The 17934-nt window shown below is 48.8% G+C and overlaps 1 protein-coding gene across 7 annotated transcripts in view; it reads right to left on the bottom strand.

The window, feature by feature from the left end:
• LOC108401536 (zinc finger protein 337-like) overlaps positions 1-17934 on the bottom strand; it is a 169907-nt gene that overhangs the window by 86047 nt on the left and 65926 nt on the right. For 2 of the 7 annotated variants that reach the window (XM_073223046.1, XM_073223045.1), the window contains exon 1: positions 9107-10924. The exons of 1 other annotated variant lie outside the window; for it this stretch is intronic. The gene's annotated coding sequence lies outside the window, so the exon portion shown is untranslated. Of the gene's footprint in view, positions 1-8758; positions 8977-9106; positions 10932-17934 lie in introns of those variants that run through there. 4 more of the 7 variants (XM_073223041.1, XM_073223044.1, XM_073223049.1 and 1 more) reach the window with 3 other exon arrangements.

Genomic DNA, 17934 nt, shown 5'->3' with positions numbered 1-17934 from the left:
TAAGGTGAACACTTGCAGGCTTGCTTACACATCCACTGGATGCAGCCCTTGGATTAAAAAGCAGTTTTGGGTTTTAAGTCTTATTATAGAAGAAGCACATTTCATAAAGGTCCAGCTGCCGTAGACGGCGATTGCTCTCAGGGATCTGGGCAGAGGAAAGTGAAAATTACTGAAAAGGATTCTCCCTTCTAGGTGTTATTGTAAGAATACTCAGGATTCCTGGAAAGAGGACAAAATATTGACATTTACAGACGTTTGGAAGAAGCTGTGCCTAAATTTTGCAAGTGACCTCAAGTGGTTCAAGACTACAGGGGAGGAAGTAACTATAAATGTGGTGCGAACTACAAGAGACCTAGGTCTCCAAGTAAGGCCTCAAGAGGGGACTGGATCACTAGAATCACAGCATAAACTTTAATGGACAAGCAGATGCTTTTTAGGCACGAACAAAGAGCTCTCTTGGGGTGGAATCTACCTGTGGTGCAGATGTCATCAGGGTAGCTGAAATGACAGAGAAAGATTTAGAATATTTTATAACCTTAGATGAAAATGCAGCAGGACAGTTTGTGACACTACTATTGTGAAAGTTCTGGTGTGGGTAAAATGCAATCGATGTGCGTCCCAAGCTAGAGAGAAATCGTTTGTGAAATACAAAATGGGACACAATAAAGATCAGAACATAATATAATAGAGAAATTAAAGAACAGGGAAAAAAATGAATGACAACAACTGCTGTGTCTTCAAGAAAATAATCAACATAGATAAATCCCTAGCAGATTTGTCAGGAATAAAAAGAAAGGACACAAATAAAGTCAGAAAGAAAAAGGAGAAATAACTAACACCACAGAAATTCAAAGAGTTCCATGGAAAATTGTATACCAGAAAACTGGACAAGCTAGAACACGTGAACTAATTCCCAGAAAAGTACAAACTTCCAAAACTGATATGGAGGAAAGAGAAAAGCTAGACAAATTACCAGTGAAATAAAATTGAATTTTTAATTTAAAAAACCCTCAAAAAATGAAAAGCCAGCTGAATTGTACCAAACACTCAAGGAAACGCTAATACGCATCCTTCCTAAAGCACTGCCAAAATAGAAGAGCAGGGGCTACTTCCAAACCCACTCTATCAGGCCAGCATCACCGTAAAAGCAAAACAAACACATTGCAACAAAACAGCATGAAAGACCAACAGCCATGGTGAACAGAGATGTGAAAATCCTCCACAAAATAATAGAAACCAAATTCAAAAACACAGCAAGAAGACCATCCATCACGACCACGTGCGATTTCTCCCAGGGAATTGAGGAGCAAAAATATTTGCAAATTGACTAACGTGATACACGACATTAATAAAAAAGGCTAAAAATGAAGTGATAATCTCAACAGATATTGAAAAATCACTTGAAAAAAATTCAACATCGATTCATGATAACAGCACTCAACAAAATGGATGTACAGAGTGCACACCTCAACGTAAGAAAGGCCACATAACACAACTCCACAGCTAACATCACCTGAATCGGGAAAAGCTGAAATATTTTTCTCCAAGATCAGGAAATAATCAAGTACACTCTTACCACTTTCATTCAACATAGTAGTGCAAGTCCTAGTCATGGCAATCAGAGAAGAGACAGAAGGCTTCCAAATTGGTGAGGAAGAAGGAAAACTGTCACTATTTGCAGATGACATGATATTATACATAGAAAACCCTGGAGACTTCACTAGAACACTGTCAGAAGGAGTAACTGGATCCAGCAAAGTTGCAGGATACGAGATCAATATACAGATATTTGCGGCATTTCTACATACTAACAGTGAACACAAGCAGAAACCAGGAAACCAATTCCATTCGCAACTGCATCAAAAAGAATAAAATACCCAAGTCACCTTAACCAAGGAGGTGAAACAGCTGTACTCTGAAAACTGTAAGACACGAAAGAAAGAAATCGAAGAAGGACCAATAAATGGAAATCTCCTCTGTGCTCCTTTATAGAAAGAAATAATATTGTCAAAATGGCCATCCTGCCCAAAGGAATTTACATGGTCAATGCAATCCATTTTGAAACACCAACGGTATTTTCCAGTGAACCACAGAAGACTCCAAAGAGCCAAAGCAATCTGGAGAAAGAAGAACAACGAACGGTGAGAACGGGGGATCATGCTCTCTGACTTCAGGCTACAGTACACAGAACACTGTGGTGCTGGCACAGAGCAGGCCCATAGGCCAATGGAACAGAACGCAGAGCCTACAAATAAAGCCACATACATTTGGTCAATTAATACACGACAAAGGAACCACAAGTATACAATGGGGAAAACAGGCAGTGTTGGGAAAGCTGGACAGCTACATGCAAGTGAACGAAACTGGATTATGCTTTAACTGCACAGAAGAGTAAACCCAAAATGCATTAGAGACCTGACTCTAAGACATGGAGCCATGACACGCTTAGAAGAAAACACAGGCACAAGGGTCATATTTATGGTTGCATTACTTAAAAGAGCCAAGTTATAGAAGCAACCAAACTGACAGAAGAACAGATAGACATGCTACATGTAGGCAATGGAGCATGACTGAGCCACAGGAAAGATATCCAGCCACTTGTGACAGGAAGGGTGGACCTGGAGGGTATGATGCTAAGTGAAACGTTACACCAGGCAGAGGAAGAAAACACTATATGACCTCACATATTATACGAAACAAAACGAATAGAATTCACTGCCAGACTCAGAGAAGGGACTGGTGGTTACCATGGGAAGGGAGGGTTTGGGATTGGGGTTGAAGCAGGCGAGGAGGACAGAGGCACAAAAACTCAATCATAACGAAACTAGCGGGGGAGGGAAAGCACAGCATAGAGCATACAGGCCACAGCTCTCTTCTATGTTTCTATGGCGATAGTAAATAGTAGTAACTACACTAGTTCGGGTGAACACTTAATAATGCAGGGAACTGCCAAATCACTACGGTGCAGATCTGAATCCACTGGAATATTATACATCAATTATTCTTCAGTAAAAAATCATGATAAAATTAAACTTTCAGATTTAAAAAATGAAGAATCACTTTTAGAAACACATGAATCTAAAAGCCCAAGACATCCATCCCGCAAACCCCAAGAAGGATGACCCCAGAGAGCCTCACTGAGGTAGCAGAGCCCTCAAGCATGCTGACCGGAGCCAGAGCTGTAAGAACCCAGGGTCGGCAGGAGGAGGAGGTGAGGACAACGGCGGTGCTGGCCACTCGGGGAGAAATCGCCACCGTGAGCGGAAACCTGGGGAGAGAGGGCGCTGCCTGTCACCTGCACTGGCCACACTCAGTTGTTCCGTCACACCGACAGGGCGGGAGCGGGTTCCCAGTTTGAGGCTCAATCACACATTCTCAGTATCCTTACAAACATTTAGACAGTTCTGAATAAATGTTTCTCCAAATGCTGAGTGGCCGTAAGAAAGCTGTCAGTGATTTAAAGAGGTGTTTTTTAATAATATCCATATTACAGTTGTTTTGTGGGGAAAGGGTCCATAGAGCTCCCTACACTGCTATTCCCAAAGTCCGAATTTACTGAGACCCCTTCTGTTCCCCGTCGGGCATCCTCGCATAAAACAATGGATCCTTGGCCAGTAATTTCCTTTCCTCTGCTCCCTTTCCACCTTTAATAACCTTTCCTTTTCTGCAGCCCAAAGGGGTCTCCCTCCAATCACAGAGGCAATGCTGCCCACTCTTGAGCGATCTAATAACGCCCATTAGATTTTCAAATTTACTCAAATGAGTTCCACTTTTTTCAACACTTGCAAAGTGATGTGTCAGATGAAGCTGATGCATTCATGGGATAACAGTATCTCTACTACTGTGTTTTCCTCACAATTTTTGCCACAATAAGTTAAAACCATTTATTTCGCAGTCATCCCACAGGCCTACTGGTGTTGGAAAACCTGCCTGGCCTCACTACTCCTCCCACGCCAATAACCGAGGGAGTCGGAGTGATGCAGGGGGAGGAAGGGGTCGCCTCCTTTCCCAAAGCCACCCAACCGCCCTTGGATGCCTGCCCCAAGTTGAACCCCAGCCATGTTTCCAAAACCTCTGCCAGGACACATGGACAGCCCCCTCTTCCCTGCTGGAGGAAGACTGCCCCAAGGAGACCCTGCCCCAACCTCGACTGCTGGCCCTCACCCAAATTAAATCACCCAAGCGACATCTGCCCCTTTGTTAGGCAGGAAAACAGGTTTGAGCAGGAAGGAAAGAGAGTAAGGCCAGAAAAGCCATGGCAGGGGCTCAAAGAGTTTACCTGTTAAAACTACAAAGCCAGAAAGGATGGAGTTAGTGAATTGGTCAGTTAAAGCCCAGAAGGCCAGCTTCACATGGCATGTTTGAATACTCCCCGGATAAAGGAAGTGTCTCGGCACAGGATATGTTTTCACTGTGTCACTGGGCTCACACCTTTGTAAGATTTACTTGAGCCTGCTGAAAGCCCCAGCTTATTCGGGAGAAATTCCATCCTGAGGCTAAGACTGCATTTTAATCAAACAGACAATGACTCAGCTCACTTCCCAGGCGGCACAGATGGTCTCGACTGATATGCTTCCAGGCAGGACTGCTGTCCTGGGAGGGAATCAGACGGGTAAATGTCTCGTGCTAAGTTAAAAGTAAAAAACTTTATGTCTCATCAAAGATGAACATTCTGGAACCAGTGGACAAGTCCACACTCCTAGCCCATCGCTATATTCCTGAAAATCCTTCACCCCTTATAAAACTCTAGACCCTAAACACTTAGGGGCGCACCTCTGTGGTCATCCACACTTTCAAAGTGGTAGCACTTTCCCAATCTTTCACCGCACCTGTCTCTTAGGTAGCCCACTCTCCCTTTACTCTGTGTGCACATTTTTGCCTTAAATCAACTCTCACTACTACAATGCTCTGTCTCTATGCTTTCCCAGTGTGTCTGTGTCACTTTGCTTTGTCATTGTGATCCTCTGGATTTAAGCTCACACCTTAACGCCCTCTGCCCCATTACAGATAAGTAAGGAGGGGCTGCTGAGAGCGCAGATCTGGGCTTGCGAATCACCATCACCTGGGTGCCCCAGATGGCGCTGCAGCTCACGGTCATGTTCTCTAGTAGCCTGCCTGAAAGCCCCACTTATTTATCTCTAGGAAATTCACAGAATATAACCTCATTCCATCCTGTGCTCGATGGCTCCCCCAAAGCCTGGGGTGGTAGGGACTCGGTTCCCACGCTGTGCAGATCCCAGTGCACACTGGACGCAAGGTGACACCGGCTTAAGCAGTCAGCAGGGGATGCGACCCATGCACAGCAGAGGTTCAGTGAACTTCCTTTGTCATTCTCTCTGTCATTCCCTCACACTCTTGCCTTAATAAACTGCTTCCTCGAGAAGGGGATTGAGGGGTATTATGATCAGTTCACATGGTGTGTGGGGGTCCTGGGGAAGACAGTGTAGCACAGAGAAGACAAGTAGTGACTCTGGCATCTTACTACTTGAAAGAGAGTGACTGCAATGGGGTACAGGATGGGATGCACAAGAATGTGGGTGAATGTAATAACCACATTGTTTTTCATAGGAAACCTTCATAAGAGTATATATCAATAATACATTAGTAAAAAAATGTATAAACATATAATAAAATGAACTCCCTCAACTTATACTCACATCCCTCCCACTCCAAACCAATCCCCCTCCTCCCATAAATATGTACCAACCGAGGGGAAGTACTATCTCGCAGGAGAACTGAATCAAGAAATTCCTTGTATTAAGTTCATCTTACAGAACATCTACAGGACAGACTATGGATGGTGACGTAACATCTCTCACCATATCTCAGGTCATGAGGCCACATATCACATGAGACTGTTAGGCAGAAGAATAGATATGAGTGGGTGGGGTGGAAAGAAAATAAGGCCAGCAAAACCCACTAGGAGGGACTCGAAAGACTTGGCCACTTATACTGTTGAGTCAGAAATGATGGATAGTTAGAGTTAAACAGTGAGGCTAAAAAGTCCTGGAGTAACTTGGCCTGGAATTCTTGAATATTCCCAGACAAAAGTATCTGAGCATAGCCTCTGTCTTCATTTTGTCAATTACATCATGCCATTGTAACATTTACTGTGCCTGCTAAAAGGCCCAGCTTATGCTTTAACTTTACCCATATGCTGTTTTTTCCTCCTACAGCCCCTAAACTAGTAATTTGCAACCTGGGCAAGAGATAAGCATCATGATTAATTGTCAGGAGCCAGTCCGAATTGCCCACCTGATGGCACTGCCCAGATGCCCAGCAAGACGGAACCACAAAGTGGACTTCTGACAGGAACAACCCCGCTAACTCTCCTTATTATTATGGTGTTTGGAAATGTTGTTATTGTGTATTTATACACCTAAATTGGAAAACCAAATTTAAAATACCCTGGGAGAAATGCCAGAGGCAAGACCCTATTTCCACCAGAAAGTAGGGACGGAATGAGAAGGGGAGGATGCAGAGAGGACTTTGGAAACAAGTATTAGGATATAATAAACAGGGGTGGTTTGAGTGGGTTCCAGTACCCTCTCCCCGCCCAACTCGGCCCTGAAATTTCTAAATCACTCCTAGACCTGTTGGGTCCTGGGGAAAAAAATAGAACAATAAAGGAGAGCCAGCATGTATAACGGACGGGATAGTGTGGGTGGAAGGGCCTGGCATGACTGTACACACTCTCCCCATTGAAGAGATTTTCTTATAGATATTATTGTATATGGTTTAAAGAAACTCTCAAAAAGGACATGACCCTGCCTTCCCCGGGAAGAAAGGTGGCCTGACTGGGCCCCTAAGCCTTCAGATTCATTGGTTATTACCCCCTTACCTCATCCCCCCAGGTGCAACGCTCTCGTCTCTATGAAACTGGGCACCTACCCAAGGGTACAGCTTCCAGTTCCTGCAATTACAATCAGCTTAGTCTTGCTACACTGCTTTGATGATAGACTGTTTTGATGTTTTTCTTTATATCTGCATGTAATGCTCTAGACCTAGAAAAATAGACTTAGCTATACTTATTAATTAAATGAATAGTAACCGTGGCTATTTTAGAATCAATAATAAGGAAACTGCAAGTCCAGGGCCCAAGCCAACCAGGTGTGAGGGAACATTCTGAGAATTAAGTCTTGTTTGTTCTGAAACCGCCAGGGATGCCAAGCAAGCATAAATGCAAAGCATTAATAACTGCTAAGGCGCCAATAATCTCATCTCTAAAGACTGACCTTTATGTGAACATTTTTTCTCAAAGAATCAAATGATCTAATCTTTGTGAAACTGCGTACTCAAAACATATATAACCTTGCTACATTTCAATAAAACAGGCCAGGCTCAGCTCGGGAACTCTGCTACTGTCTGTGTCCTCATTCTTTCATTCCGTCACCCGCCAACACCGTTCATCCCTCAGGGACCCCTGGACTCGCTGGAGCTGGACTCGGCCAATTAAGTTTGGAAACAAGCCCAGCTCTAAACAGCATCGTAACAACAGGAAGGATTCAGCTTAAAACCAATCCTGGGTTTTAAAACCCATGAAATTATGCAGTACGATTCTTAAAACACTCTTTAAAAAACAGACAATGACTCAGCCACCTAGGGGGCGGGGCAGGCAGTCATAAGCTGACATGCTGGCAGACAGATGGTGCTACCGTAGGGAGAAATCAAAGTACGAAATTTCCTGTGTAAAGTTAATTTTGTAGAATTACCTGGAGGACAGAGAGGAGACTTAATATCTCATCACAGACGAACATTTCAGGGCCACTTAACTAGTCTACACTCACTAGCCCTGTCACATTCCTGAAAAATCAATAAATTGGGAAACCCCCAACCCTTCAGCACGCGCCCTCTGAGGTCACCCACACTTTCTAAGTGCTTAGCCTTGAATGAAACTTGAACCTTCCAGGGCCTCTTCTCTGAGATCGCCCACACCCCTTCCCGAGTGAGCACTTTCTCTAATTACAACTTATGCCCTTCAGGGTGCCTCGCCTCCCTGAGGTCGCCTGCACTTTATCCCTAAGTAAGTAACTTTAAAGAAAACCTCTTCTCTGCTTCACTACTTTGTCTCTGCCCTTCAATTCTCTGTTGCAGTGGGGGCAGGAATGAAGGAAAATAAACAACGCTCCCCTAAGGACACCACAAGTCATGCGTACGCCCAGCAACGCCCCAGCTTTTCCCCATTCTTGAAAGGCTGAAAAGACACAATCCTAAGACTACGAGTGAACCTTCTGAGGCTGCCCACAACTCCTCTTTCTTCGACTGGTACTTTTTGACTTAAAGATTTCTCACTGGTGCGACCAACTTATTTTGTTTTGTCTCTGCGCCCTTCCAGCGGTGAGCGTCTTTGTTACTTCGCTGTCATTCTAACCTGCAGACTGAAGCGCAAGCCTCCCCCCTCTGTCCTACTTCGGGTAAGCAGGGAAGGGCCACCGAGGTCTGAGTTGGGCTCACGAGTTCCCGTCGCCTGGGACACCGGGACAGGCCTCCCGCTGTCCGACCGCGCTCTTCAGAAGCCGCCCCCAAATCTCCTTTCTTGGCCTTCGGGAAGGTCTCCGAACACGGCCGCACTCCGTGCAGTGCTCTGGCCTCCCCGATATGCTGGGGTGCTAGGCCGGGGTTCCCAGGCTGTGCAGACCCACGCGGACCCCGCATCCAGGTGACCCGGCCGTGCAAGTTGCCGAGGCACCTGCCCCCGCGGAGCTCAGCGAGCGCCCCTTTCCGCCCCCGGCCCTCCCTGCTCTCTGCCGCTGCTCACCGTTCTGGACGCCGCCCTCACCTCCACTCGCCCGACCTGTTCGAGGACTCCCTCTCCTCGGGCGTCAGGAACCCGCCCGCCCAGGCGGAGGCTCCGCCGAGCGCGCGGGGAGCGGCCCTCCAGACGCAGCCGCCCCACGACGCCGGGACTCCCCGGGCCGCAGCTCCCGGCCTTTCCCAGAGGCTCTCCCGGCGACTCGCCCCGTCTGCCCCTGGGACACAGACCCCTGCCCCTGCGGCCTGCAGGCGCTTCCGGCCTCAGCACCCCTCCCCCGCCGCACCCGCACGGCCGGCCTTCTCCCCGCTCGGAAGAGCGAGCAGGACAGGGGGCTGCAGGGCCCCGACTCACCCAGGGACGGACGGCGGGCGGGGACGGGGGCTCCGCGTCCTCTGCCGGATGCAGACGGAGGCTCTGCGCCTCGGCGTGGCCGTCCACCCGAGCACACTACCCGGGATCCCCCGCGCAGGCCGGGATTCCAGGACCCAGAATCCTCAACGGCGGCTCCAGGACGTCAGTACCCAGAATCCTCGGCGGGCGGCTCCAGGACGTCAGTACCCAGAATCCTCGGCGGGCGTCTTCAGGAAGTCAGTGCACAGAATCCCTGGTGGGCAGCTCCAACGCGTCTACACCAGGCGGGGGGAGTTCGAACCTCGGTTCCCAGAAACCTCGGCGGGGCGGCTCCAGGACCTCAGTACCCAGAATCCTCTTCAGCTGTCCAGCACTGACCCGTACCCAGAAGCGTCAGCGCGGCAGGGCCCCAGGACTTCAACACCCAGAATCCTCGGAGGCGTGGCCACAGGTGTTCAGTACGCAGAATCGTGGGGCAGCTCCACCTCCCGGGACTGCACCTCCCAAAACCCCGCTTTTGGACCAGCCCTGCAGTTCATACTCGAGTCCCCCAGCCGCAGGGGCTGCCTTTTGCCTCAGCTTCAGGTGAGGCCTCCTTGGATGCTGAAGCTGCACGGCCTCTACCCCAGTTGCCGATGGACGTTGTGGGAGCTGCGGGAGCATCTGCTGCACAGCCGTGCTGCACCTTACGTGAAGGGCTGCAAGTTCCCTTCCCTGAGTAACAGTCCACGTCACTCTTTCCCCTACCAGGCACCTTCTAAAACTCCCATTTCAGTACCTCCACAAAGTAAGTTGCCAAGCAAACAAGAAGGTTATAATCCTGGGCTGATGCAAAGTCTCCCCTGAGCCAGATGGGACTGAGTGTCCTGAAACATTGAGGAGAGAACCATTAGCAAGTCTGCAAAACTTGAGCTCATGATCTAATGGGCCCACAGCAGCCACAGTGCAGGACTTCCCGGGCTGCAGAGGACCCAGGGCATCAGGCCGCTGCAGGTTCTATGAAACCTGCCTATGCCTAGTGTTCCCTACAAGCATCCAATGTGAAAATGTACCCCATCTTGACACATCCGGGAACAGGACCCAGGAAGGGAAGAAAATCTGGCAAGAAGAGTTGTGAGTCAGCAAACCGGAGCTCGCCACACACGTGTCCTTCGCTGACACATGACCTCACAATGTCGATGTGAGAAAGTCCGGTGCTTCACGGGAATTGGCCGCTTGAATAATTCTAGTTTCACTGGTAGGAGATACTTAACCTGCGTTGAACACAGGGTAGACGTTTCTTTCTATGACTTTTAATTCCTATATAATTTCAAATTTATACAAATGTTGCATTAGAACAGGACAAAGAATTCTCATATACCCATTTCTTGGCTAACTTCACCAACTGTTTTCACTCTGCAACATTTATCTGGCCTATTTTGTCATCTTGTCTTCCACTCTCACTCCTTTCTCCCCATTTCTAGGATCTGTTTCCGACTTTGTGGCCTCTTGTCCTCAAGTCTTTTCAATAAGTATTTCCTAACCCCAAGGGCATGGGCACAGGACAATGATCAATCGTGGGAAATGAAGTCACACTACTATTGTCTCATCCACCACTGGCTTCCAATTTTGTCCACCATCTCCCAATAATGCCATTTCTAGCCATCTTCCCTCCCCCTTCTTAGACCAGTCCTGCCTCAGGAATTGTATATATACAGTATTTGGGCTCTTTGGTCCTGTCTCAGCTGCACACTGCCTCAAGTTTCTTTGTGTGTTCCGACCTTGAGTTTTTTGAAGGGCACAGAGGGCAGCTCTCCTCTACAATGATGCACAAATGGCCAGTAGCTGAGGTTTGCACAGAGGAGATGCAGGTAATGGTGCGAATACCCCGGGGCATGATGTGTCTTTCTCAGGACCCTTTATGGGGGGGGTGGCGGGGGTGGGCACTGGTGTCTCCTTACTGATGATGCTGACTGTAAGATAAATTCCAACCAAAATAAGCAGGCGACGAGAGGCAACAAAGGGCCAGGCAGTTTATTTGAGGAAAATCCCGGGCGAGCTTCACCAGTCTACATAAATGGAGGCTGGAGAAGTCTCACCCAGCAGGTCAGGCAGCAAGTTTTTAAAGAAGGTAGGGGGAGGCAGAGCTTAGATTTACAGCGGCACGAGGATTGTCTAGCCTAGGGTGCATGAAGGTCTCATTGGTCTGTAGACAGGCCCTGGATAGCTACCACCATTCCTACAGCTTGCCCAAGGGCTCTAGTTAGGAACTTCTGGAATGTCGTCTGATCAGACCCTGGAATGTTGTCAGACCAGAACCTGCTGGTCTCCTCACCTTATTATGTGAGGCCTGAGTCTGTGCAGCGGGCTCACCCCTCCCCCAGTGTCTCCAGCCTTACACTGACTTTGATCCCACAGCTAAGCTCGTATCCACAGCAGTGCGGACATTCACCTTTTGTAAGAATCTGAATTATGAGAATTTGAAGAGGTAAAATCTACGACCATCAGTCCTTTTGTTTTCACTACAAATACACATAAGCAAAGTTCAAAAGGACTTTAAAAATGTATCAAGACTAATGAATTTTAAGGATACACAGTCACATGAACTGTCACGTAGATTTTCTACTTCTGCCACAGAGCAGGGCCTGGCCACGTGTGCCTTAGGTGGATCGCCTCCAGTCATCCTGTTGGAAGCATTTCCTTCGGCAGGTAAACAGCAGTGAGAACAGGCCATTCCTGCAGAAGATAGGGTTAGAAATGGGGAATATGTGTTTCTGGATGAGTTTAGTGGCACTCTCACCATTTCGCTGGCCTCAGTTTAGGCTCTGCAGTGTACGTTGCCATCCAAGGATGATTCTGTTTCTGTCTCTCCTCCTTCAGATCTGAGGAGGTGATTTTGCAAACTGAGCACCTAACTTAGCTGCAGACCCAGCTGTAGACGGCAGGGTAAAGGGCAGGAAGAGTTCCATCTTAAAGTAAGATTGCATTTTTACACCCAGGATGTTCAAGAGGCAAGATTCTTTAGCAAATAGACAATATCTCAGCCCACCTTGGGGGCTGGGCAGGCAGCCTTCTGATGTGCTCCCGGACCAAGGCACTGGTGTCCCAGGGAGAAATCAAGGCAGGAAATTCCTTATGTTAAGTTAATTTTTAATATTCAGGGACCATTAACAAGTCCACACCCCGAAGTTTTTTTCTTGTTCTTGAAAAATCCTCAACTGCCTATAAAACCCCTAGACAACGCACCACCATGGACTCTCTTGTCCCCTCCGGGCGTGAGCCGGGAGCTCTGTCCTTTCACTTTATCTCTAAATAAACGCCTGTACCCTGCTCTCCTACCTTGACTGTTTGTGAGGCTCATTCTTCGGATTCGTGAACAAGAACGCCGGCATCAAGACGACGGGTCTGAAACTGAAAGCTGAACATTTTCCCCCTGAAACATGCTGCTGCTTGTGGATTCCCATCTCCAACTCACATTCATTCCGCTGCCGAGTCCCGTGGATTCTGTGTCGTCCTCTCCAGCCATCCCAGCCGCACTGTCCTCCCAGCCACCCCCCGAGGGCCAAGCCCTCTCGTCCCTGCTGACACACCCGCAGGAGGGCGCGTGAGCACTATGGGCCGCAGCCTGCCTTCCTGCAGGCCCCTCGCTCCAGCGCCCAGGTGTCCCTTCAGAAACACGGTCCTGTGTCCCTCTGCTGCTGAAAGCCCTTCCTTCCAGGCCTGGACCTGCCCCCTCCCGTCCAGCCTCACCTCCAGCCTCAGGCCCGTGGGTGCTGGCAGTCCTCTGACAGTGAGACAGGCCACGGGCTCTGTTTCCTCCAGGGCTTCATAAAGCCCCTCTTACCTCTCGGTCAGGTTTCCGCACTCAACACGGAAGGTGCCCCGTTGGGTCCGCTGCCTTCCCTCGGCCTTCCCAGGATGCCACGTGCGCTTCGAGCCAGACCTGTGTCACTGTTCACTTGGATCATGTCTTTGCTAATTGCTCCTGGGGACAAGGGCTCTCTTTTCTCTCTTCACCCCGTGTCTAGAAGCCAGGAACTAGTGCTGGGGTGGCGTAAGGGGCAGAGTGCGCTGCGCTGACCCGGTCTGCCTCTTTCCCCTGCCTGATACCCCTCCACCCTCCAATCCCTCCATTAGCCCCTGATGAGGACGGGAAGTCTCAGGAGCACAGTGATGACAGGAGCTGCAGGGCAACTTGTGGGAGTCCAGCTCCAGCGAGTCCAGGAGTCCCTGAAGGATGGACGACGTCAACGACTCACTGAAATGAATGAGGACAAAGACACGAGCAAAAGCTGAGCCTGGCCTTTAATGAAAAGCAGAAGCCTGATTATATGCTCTTTGATTACATAAAGTGTAGATATTAATCATTTAATTGACACACAGCACGGTTACATAAGTTTGGAGAATGAGATTATGTCATTTCGCAGGTCTTAGCAGTTCACTTGTTTCCAAGTAAGCTTTCTTCTTACTTACTGCAGCCAGAAAATCGTACAAAGGTTAGGTAGGTGCCAGACTCTTGGTTTCTATACAGATGACTATCTAAAGCTCACTAATCTATTATTTTGATGTACGGCCCAGAAGCTTTCATAGTTATACTCCCGTTCTTCATGTCCTGTAGGAAAGAAACAGGCTCTCTCTAAAAGGACACGATGACTTTTTGGTAGGCAGGGACAAATTTTATAAACTGTGCCTTGGACCCATTTTCAGTAAGACTTAAAAGGGAGATTTTTCTGATCTGGAGTTAGGTAATGCCCTGTTCTCATTTGTTTTATAGTTTGCCAGGACCTTCTTTGGTGGGCTAGCCAAAGAATATCATTTGCTCTCTGTACCCACTGTCACCATTAATCATTGAGTATGTCATTTGGAGGCCACGTAGGGGCAGAGGAAGGAACCTCAACCCAGGTAACTTTTCCCTATCATTTTTCCATAAACTTGGGTCCAAAACTCATGGGGTCTCTCTTTCCCGTCATCAGGGGTAGTCACAAGGACAGGACTGCTTTTTTCCAACTTCCTATAGGGCCAGTCCCTAAAATTTTCAGGGAGAATTGGATATGGCTTCTTCCCTGTAGGGGCAACATGAATTGAAACCAAAATAAGCAAATTCACTAAAAGGAACATTTTGAGCAGGAGGGATATCGGGGGTGCTCCTCTCGGAAGGCCACTGTGCCGCCCCTTCCATCCGACTGTGCAACTGCGCCGTCAGGCTGCCGGTTCTGACCGGGTCCTGGCAGCATCTAGCATGAGGAAGGCGGAAGGCTGCGTATTTTGGAGGGGATTCGCCTTAAAGCCTGGGAAGACCTGGGGCCAGATGCCTGGTCGAGGGAGCAGAGGCCGCATGAAAGCTGGGCTCCGGGGCGGCCAGGTGGGAAACGGATCGGGAGGGAACTGAGGACACGTGAAAATGCCAAGTGCCTGCAAGGGTCAAACCACCCAGAGGGAAAGGCAAGCAGAAGGGCCTGTGGGGGCTGCACACTCCCGGACCTGGGCTGTGAGGAGTTTCTGAGCTGCTCAGTGAGGCTGGGGCCCGTCTGCTGTGCTTGGGACACCCCCAGCCAGTGAGGGGCACAGCGGCAGGCCCAGAAGGGGTGGTCTGGCTTCAAATATGTAGCCAAGTCCCTAACAGACTTCAGCTCAGGATGCCAACTGTCCAGGGTACATGCGGCCCGAGGGAAGAGCCTCATCACTAACATTCCTTACTCTCCATTTAGGTTTCACTCATCAGTAGGAGGACGACTTTGTGGTCAGAAAATGCAAACCATAGCACCAGCCAAGGCTGTTTGACTTTAGGTCAACCCACCTTCAAACATCAGAGTGCCTCAGTTTCCTCATCTGCAAACTGGGAGTTTATAACAACCACTGCACAAGAGCAAACTATGGTTAAGTGAGCCGATCAGGTTTCTTCATCTGAGGGGAGCAGGGAGGTCGGGAATTCTCCACATAGGTTTTTTCAAAAGTTTAGCTGCCCGGGCCTGGGTCCGACCCCTAGACATTGACTCTCCTTGCTCAGGGGAGAACAGTGAGTCAGTCTTGACTATCTCACACCCTACATTCAGTCCATCATCTCATCCATGTGCTTCTCCTCTTTCACAACTGTTTATTTTGAATTAACATTGTACTTATAGAAAATTTGCAAAGGTAATATAGAGAATTTCCCTACACTTCTCACCAGGCTCCCCTAATATTAGCATCTTACAGAATCATGGCTATGGGAACAGAGGCAGGAATCTAACATCAGCACACTATTATGAACTAAACACCTTACTCAAAGTTCGCGAGCTTCTCTATCATGTCCACTTTTGGGACTCTGGGACACCACCCGGAACCCCACCAGGGCCATGCTAACCACGCTGCTGTCATCTCTAGTCTGTGTGCCTGCCTCCCAGCCATCCCCTTGGCTTCTCTGGGGGCCGATCTACAGCCTCCGGAAGCTTGGTTGATCCTAAGTAATAGGACTGCCTAACTCCTTAAGGGAAGAGACAACCACACCGAGGAGCAGGTATTCAACCAAGAGATTTATTCAGCGGTGGCGAGGTGGCTGCCCATGAGAGTGAGCGCAGCAGCCCCGGGCTGGGCAGCTTTGGCTTACGTCTCCTTATATTAAGGCACTTGGCACCAGCTGACTGGGTATGGAATCGTTGGGGTTAGCTGGCAGGACGTTATTGGTCTGTATCACAGAATTTTCTGCATCATGAGAGGGGAGCGGAACCTAATTTCGGGAAACTGAACCTTAACGGTCACCATCTCAGGTCGAAAAGTGTGGGGTCAGGCGCCATTTTTGACTAACATTCTTACCTTTTTGATTTGGTATTGGAGACGGGACGTCACTGATATCTCTGGCTCTTTCCCACTGGAAGGGGGCGGCGATGGGGGCGCAAAAGGGAAGAGTTATGATCAGACAAGGTGGGGGCCATCTGTCTCATGATGGCGAAGGAATCTCAGCATTCGTCTCATCCACAGCCTTCAGCAACTGGTAGTCCCTAAGGAGGAGCTGGTTGTAAGTCTGGTAGAAATCTTGCTAATCTGATTTTGAATGAACTTAATTCTGCAGGGCAGGAAGGTACAGAAAAGAAAGATGATGAGCAAAGGACCGAGGACAGGCAGGAGCCAAGTGAGGAGAGAGGACTGGAAGTCCCTTCATGCTAGTCTTTGTGGGGGACCTTTTGAGACTTTCTGCAACATCGGCCAGTCAGCGTACGTTTCTTCCACTAGTCCTGACTCGTTGACATGATCACAGCATTCTTCTTTAAGGAAGAGGCAGGTCCCCCCCTTTTCGGGGGTTAGAAGATCTAGGGCCTGCCGGATTTGACGGGTCCCTTGGGGTGGAGAGGTAACTTGTCTCCGAGGTGAGGACAGGGATGCGGTGGTGGAATCGAAGCAGTTTGTAGCTTGGCATTAAGGTCCTCTGCTGCCTTTGGGTGTGTCCTAAGGCTCCTCCTGAGAGGCCCATTCCTGCGCACAGGCAGACAGGGCATCCCGACCGTAATGGGAAGGAAGGCTGCTCAGCGGGTTCTGGAGTGAGGAAGCGACCGTTGTACTTCAGAGCTGCTGTATGATGTTATTTGAGGGACAATAGTGACAAGAAAACAGGGATCTGATTGATTGGGTAGAATTTGGTTGAGGAGAGTGCCGTTACACCAGAGAAAGTCTCCCAGTCCCGAACAGGAGGTTGTGGAGATGGTCTGGTTATAAGAGCGATTGCCTCTCCCTAGAGAGACATTAGTAAGGAAGTTTGGAAAATGCAGGCACATAAAGGGAGTGAGATATTGTCTGTTTCTGGTTCCCTTAAGGGAACATTGGTAATTGGGCTGATAGGAGGTCCTGAGGTCGAGAAGGTATAATTTGTGATGTTAAGAGAAACTGCAGAGAATAAGGGCCGAGCTAAAAACGCACAGAGGGAACCATTTGTTGGCTTTAGGGCGGCAGTAGTGAGGTTTAGGAGGCAAGGGTGTTTGGTGTGATACGGAGCCCAGAGTAGAGTGAAGGGATGAGGAGGCATGTGAAGGGGGGGAGTCTGGGTCGGTGCTTTGTAGCTAATTAACAAGTATTCGTTCTGAGCGATGTACGCTGGATGACAGTCGGGAGTGTTGGGTAACAATGGAGACATGCTCTCTATTTAGGCTAAACTCCCCGGATGGTGAGATGAGTACCCATGGGAATAGAATTTTCCTGTTACTCTAGTCGCCCATTGGGAATCCGATGTGTCAGAAATTGTTCATGTGTAGGTTTCTGTGTTCGAGTTCAATTTGAACATCCCGTCGCCATTGTGTGCATCACGTATTTTTGCATAACCAGTAGGGTCAGTCTCGGTAAGTTCCGACCCACCAGCCGTGACAGGACTCTTTTGTCCAGTCGAAGGTGATACATAGGCAGGGCTGCGTGGCTTGTGGCGCCATCTCGGAGTTGTGTAGGGCATCCTAATGGCGGAAGCACAGCCTGTTGTGGGACAATCAGCTGTGGCTGCCACGGCAGTGTTTTTTGTGTTTTTTTTGTATGTATGTTTCCCTCAACTTAAATCTCCAAACATATGACATATTGGCAAAGGGGGTAAGTAAGCAGAGGGTAAGAGTGAATAAGGTGGGGATGCTAAGATCCGTCCTCGGGAATGATGGGGGGTAGTTTTAGACAGCAGATGTGAAGTTTTATGGGCTCTGTTTTGCAGGGGGTACAGGTGAAGCGTGGAGGAGTCAGGTTCAAGGCTTTTTCTCCTGAGCTGTCTCCCGGAGGCCTGGCAGGCTTCAACCTCGAGATATGAATCCACGAGGTAAATTTTCCAGGGGACTCCTCTCGTCGAGCAGCAGTAGGGGTTCAGACAATGATTTTTAGAGGGCCTTTCATTTTGGGGTTAAGGG

The sequence above is a fragment of the Manis javanica genome, chromosome 15 (genome assembly GCF_040802235.1).
Source record: "Manis javanica isolate MJ-LG chromosome 15, MJ_LKY, whole genome shotgun sequence".
Lineage (NCBI taxonomy): Eukaryota > Metazoa > Chordata > Mammalia > Pholidota > Manidae > Manis > Manis javanica.
This window is presented reverse-complemented; position numbering and strand designations above follow the sequence as displayed.